This window comes from Rhinopithecus bieti, unplaced genomic scaffold, assembly GCF_001698545.2.
Source record: "Rhinopithecus bieti isolate Rb0 unplaced genomic scaffold, ASM169854v2 scaffold_22453, whole genome shotgun sequence".
Taxonomy (NCBI): Eukaryota; Metazoa; Chordata; class Mammalia; order Primates; family Cercopithecidae; genus Rhinopithecus; species Rhinopithecus bieti.
Window position 1 is genome coordinate 868,647 of NW_016810682.1, and position 6,053 is coordinate 874,699.

The following is a 6,053-nucleotide window of genomic DNA, read 5'->3' on the forward strand; positions in this document are numbered from 1 at the left end:
GAGTGCAGTGATGTGATCTTGGCTCACTCCAACCTCCCACTCCTGGGTTCAAACGACTCTCCTGCCTCAGCCTCCTGAGTAGCTGGGATTACAGGCACCTGCCACCATGCCCAGCTAATTTTTGTATTTTTAGTAGAGACAGGGTTTCCATGTTGGCCAGGCTGGCCTTGAACTCCTGACCTCAGGTGATCCGCCTACCTCAGCCTCCCAAAGTACTGGGATTACAGGTGTGAGCCACTACACCCAGCCCTAAATATCTCTTGAATGAATGACTAAATGTATTTACTGTGCATTGGAACAAAATATATGATTGGCATGTTAAACCCATGGTTTCACAAATAATATTGGTTAGAAAAGGCTAAGTTTAAAAAAATGAATTGACTTAAAGTTGATTTCAAGAAAGATATAAATAGAACTTGGAGGTTAAGGCTGCAGTGAGCCAGACTCACACCGTGGCACTCCAACCTTGGTGATAGAGTAAGACCCTGTCTCGAAAGGAAAAAGAAAGGAGAAAGAAAGAGGGAGAGAGAAAGAGAGAGAAAAAAGAGAAAGAAAGGAAGAGAAAGAAAGAGAAGGAGATAAAGAAATGGGGCAGAAATAAAGAGAAAAAAGAAAGAGAGAGATGGAGTGAAGAAAGGGGGGAGAAAAAGAAGAGAGAGAGAGAAAGAAGAAAAAAGAAGAAAGAAAAAAGAAAGAGGGAGAGAGAGAGAAAAAGAAGGATAAGAAAGAAAGAGAAAGAGGGAGAAAGAAAAAAGAGAAAGAAAGAAGGAAGGAAGAAATAGGTAAAATAATATTACAAGCAGTGCTTGGTACAGCATTGAGCCCGAGGTGCACTGTCTTCCCCACTGCCTGCGTCACCCACAAGGGCCTACATCACCTTCTGTCTGGGTGGCAGAGAGGAAGGAAACTCATTAAATGTCAGGTGGTCAATGTGCACTTTGCCTAGGTGTCTCCTTCACCTGCTCCCAGCCCTCTGAAATTTATTCCTCCAAAAGTATTATCAACCTTAGAGAAGTTAACTTGTCCAAGATCAATCAACTGTAAATGGCAGAGGCAGAATTCAAACTAAGCTCTGCTGACTTTAGAGCTTGCTCCTTTCTACTCTGCCAGCTGAGTAGAAGAGAGCGGTCAGTGTATACAGCAATGTTCAGCTTGGGAGAGGAAGGACAAGGGAGTTTGCCTAGGAGTTTCCCTGTCTTCATGAAGTCAGTGGCAAGACCTTCTGCTGAGCTACTGTGGGGGAATTTGATAAGAAATCACCCGGATTGAAGCTTTCATCCTGTTCTGATAGAAAATTCAAAGAAATAAAAGCACTGGAAAGGGGAGACCTTTGGGGAGTAAATGTACCACTATCCATGACACTTTATGTTGGGACCAATGGATTTATCCACCGGGGTATACACTTTTACACTCATCCCCATGTTTGAGGAAGGGCTGAATTTTTATGATTTTCCCTTACTACAGAGATCTCTAACTCCTTGTTACTCAAAGTATGGTTCGTGGACCAGCAGTAGGATGACCAACCATCCCAATTTGCCTGGAGCTCAGAGATTTTCTGGGACAAGGGACTTTCAGTGCTAAAACTGGGTTAGTCCCGGGATGAGTTGGTCACTCTAACCAGCAGCACCAGCATCCCTTGGGAGCTTGTTAGAAATGGAGAATTCCGGGCTTACTGGATCAGAATCTGCACTTGAGCAAGACCATATACACATTCAGGTTTGAAAAGCATTTCTGTAGGTTAAATATTGGCAGAGTGAGTTGAATGGTGGGTGGGCTTTACCTAATCAGTTGAAGACCTCAATGGAACAACCCCCTATATTAGCCAGCGTTTTCTATAGAAACAGAATCTATAAACTTAGTTTAAGGAATTGGGTCACACAATTGTGGGAGCTCGATGAATTCAAAATCTGACGGGGGAGACCCAGGAAGGAGCTGCGGTTCAAGTCCAAAGGCAGTTAGGCTGGACACCCGGGAAAAGCCAATATTGCAGATGAGGTCCAAAGGCCATCTGCTGGCAGAATTCCCTTTTGCTTGGGAAGGTCAGCCTTTTGTTTGATTCAGGCCTTCAACTGATTAAAGCCCAATCACATTATGGAGGGCAATTCACTTTACTCAAAGTCCATCAGTCTAAAGGCAAATCTCACCCAAAACACTCTCACAGAAACATCCGAACAATGTTTGACCAAATATCTGGGTACCATGGCCCAGTTAATTTGACATAAAAAATTAACCATCACAGCAATCCCTGGAACCTGTGTAGTCTTTGAAGATGTTAGAAAGGATCTTGAAATGAGGAGATTATTCTGGATTCTCCAGGAAAGCCCTCAAGTTAATAATAAGTGTCCTTATAAAAGACACACGAGGCCGGCTTTGGTGGCTCACGTCTGCAATCGCAGCACTTTGGGAGGCCGAGGCAGGTGGATCACCTGAGGTCAGGAGTTTGAGACCAGCCTGGCCAACGTGGTGAAACCCCGTCTCTACTAAAAAAAAAATACAAAAATTAGCTGGGCGTGGTGATGGGAGCCTGTAATCCCAGCTACTCAGGAGGCTGAGGCAGGAGAATCGCTTAAGACTGGGAAGCAGAGGTTGCAGTGAGCCGAGATTGGGCCTCTGCATACCAGCTTGGTTGACAAGAGTGAAATTCCATCTCAAAAAAAAAAAAAGACACACAGGCTGCCATGGTGGCTCACACTGGATCGCTGGAGGCCGGGAGTTCAAGGTCAGCCTGGGCAACATAGCAAGACCCCCATCTCTATTTTACAAAAAGAGAGAGAAAGAGAGAGAGAAAGGAGAGACAGATCAAAGAGATGAAGGCTATGTGAAGATGAAGAGATTGGGGTAATGTGGCCACAAACCAAGGAAGCCAAGGAATGCCTCCAGCCACGAGAAACTGGAAGAGGCAAAGAAGGATCCTCCCCAAGAGCCTCCAGAGGCAGCGTGGCCTGCCAACACCTTGATTTTGGACTTCTGGCCTCCAGAACTGTGAGAGAATGAATGTCTACTGTTTTAAGACACCAGTTCATGGCAATTGGCTATGGGAGCCACAGGAAGCTAATACAACTGGGAAATGGCAAGAAGCTTGTCTATCTGACTTCTCTGCAGGGCGGTGGGTCCACACCATGCACTTGCACACACACTAGGAGGGAGGCCAGAGGCAGTCCTCACTTCCTCAGGGACCCCTTCCTGTTGGTCTGCTCCCACCTCCTGCCTGGGTTCTGCTCTGCCACAGTAGCTCAGCTCTGTGTCCCCACCACTAGCCGGCATCTCCTCCCTGCTCTGCACCCCAGTCCTTTGTGCTTCACTCTGCAGACCCCAGGCTCCAAATATGTCATCTTTATTCTCTCTCTCAGGTCTAGAAGGCCTTCATCCCTCGCCTCAGCCCTGGGCCCACCTGCTGCCACTGTCTCTCAAGTCACAAGCATTTATTGTGCATCTACTAGGAGTTGGGCACTTGAAGTGCTGGGGGCTCCTAGAAGTTCCTGCCCTCCAGAAGTTCACTGTCTGCTCAATAATTTCCCATCATCTCACCTCTCTGAAAACATGGCCTGTGGTCACTGATTTCTAGGAATCTGCTCAGTGCCTGCACCTGCTCCCCCTCACATGATGCAAGGATACAGGTGTGTGGGATATTAGAGCTGAAATCTAACTGCAGAGTCTCTTTCAAAGGTGCACAGTTTCATTTGTTGGTTGTCACTGTGGAAAAAACCATACGCCAAATGAAAGTAAAGCAAGGGGCTGGGTGTGGTGGCTCATGCCTGTAATCCCAGCACTTTGGGGGGCCGAGGAGGGTCGATCACTTGAGGTCAGGAGTTTGAGACCAGCCTGGCCAACATGGTGAAATCCCATCTCTACTAAAAATACAAAAATTAGCCAGGCGTGGTGGTGCGCCCCTGTAGTCCCAGCTGCTCAGGAGGCTGAGGCAGGAGAATTGCTTGAACCCAGGAGGCGAAGGTTGCAGTGAGCTGAGATTGCGTCACTGCACTCCAGCCTGGTCAACAGAGTGAGACTGTCTCAAAAAAACAAAACAAAACAAAACAAAACAAAACAAAACAAAAACAGAAAGCAAAGAAAGTAAAGCAGGGGCTAAATTTGACATAAAGAATGACAAATTACTATTTCATTAAAGCCACAGACCTAAGGCCTAGTCTTGTTTGTTTGTATAAGAAAAGATAACGAACAATTATGTTACATTTTCCAATCTAGAGTAGCTAAAAGTTTACATGTTAACTCAGTACTAGAAAATGTGAGGATAGGTCTGATTCCATATCCTGTGTCTTAAAAAAAATTATACCATAAAATCCACTTCAATAATCAAGATGTTTAATCAGTATAGATTTGTGCTTATTTATCCCCGTGTTATGCTCTGCGAGTCCACGCATAACTCATTTTATTGTGCTTTGCTTTATCGCACCTTGCAGATGCTGCACGTTTTACAAATGGAAGGTTTGTGGCAATCCTGCCTGGAGCAAGGCTATTGGTGCCATTTTTCCAACAGCATGTGCTCACTTCACGTCTCTGTGTCACATTTTGATCATTCTCACAGCATTTCAAACTTTTTCATTATTATAACTATGACTGTGATTATTATTTCAAGACAGGGTCTCGCTCTGTTGCCCAGGCTGGAGTGCAGTGGTGTGATCACTGTAGCCTCAATCTCCTGGGCTCAAACAATCCTCCCACCTCAGCCCCTTGAGAGGCTGGGACTACAGACACATGCCACCAATTTTTTTATTTTTTGTAGAGGCAGGGTCTCCTTATGTTGTCCAGGCTGGTCTTGAGCTCCTGGACTCAAGTGATCCTCCAGCCTCAGCCTCCCGAAGTGCTGGGATTACAAGCATGAGCCATTGTGCCTAGCCCAAACATTTTAATTATTGTATCTGTTAGGGTGATCAGTGACCTTTGATGTTACTATTCTAATTGTTTTGAGGTGCCACAAATTGCACCCATATAAGACAGCAAACTTAATAAATATGTGTGTTCTGATTGCTTGACTGACCAACCGGCTATTCCCCCATCTCTCTCCCCACTTCCTTCGGTTTCCCCATTCCCTGAGACACAATAACATTGAAGTTAAGCCAATTAAGAATGCTACAATAGCCTCTAAGTGTTCAAGTGAAAGGAAGAGTCGCACGTCTCTCACTTTAAATCAAAAGCTACAAATGATTAAGCTTAGTGAGGAAGGCATGTCGAAGGCTGAGATCAGCCAAAAGGTACTCCTCTTGTGCCGGTTAGTCAAGTTGTAAATGTAAGGGAAAAGTTGTTGAAGGAAGTTAAAAGTGTCACTCCAGTGAACATATGAATGATAAGAAAGCAAAACTTCCTTATTGCTGATATGGGGAAATTTTGAGTAGTCTGGATAGAAGATCAAACCAGCCACAACATTCCCTTTAGCCAAAGCGTAATCCAGACCAAGGCCATAACTCTTCAATTATGTGGAGGCTGAGAGAGGTGAGGTTATCTGAGGAAGAAAACTTGGAAGCTAACAGACGCTGGTTCATCAGATTGAAGGAAGGAAGCCAGCTCTATAACATAAAAGTGCACGGTGAAGCAGCAAGTGCTGATGTAGAAGCTGCAGCAAGTTATCCAGAAAATCTGGCTAAGATCACTGATGAAGGCGGCTGTGCTAAACAACAGATTTTCAATGTAGATAAACAGCTTTCTCTTGGATGAAGAAGCCATGTAGGACCCTCATAGCTAGAGAGGAGAAGTCAATGCCTGGCTTCAAAGCTTTAAAGAACAGGCTGGCGCCGGGCACGGTGGCTTGCGCCTGTAATACCAGCACTTTGGGAGGCCAAGGTGGGAAGATCACGAGGTCAGGAGATCGAGACCATCCTGGCTAACATGGTGAAACCCCGTCTCTACTACAAATGCAAAAAATTAGCCAGGTGTGGTGGCAGGCGCCTGTGGTCCCAGCTACTTGGGAGGCTGAGGCAGGAGAATGGTGTGAACCTGGGAGGTGGAGCTCACAGTGAGCCGAGACCACGTTACTGCACTCCAGCCTGGGCAACAGAGCGAGACTCCATGTCAAAAAAAAAAAAAAAAAAAAAAAAAAA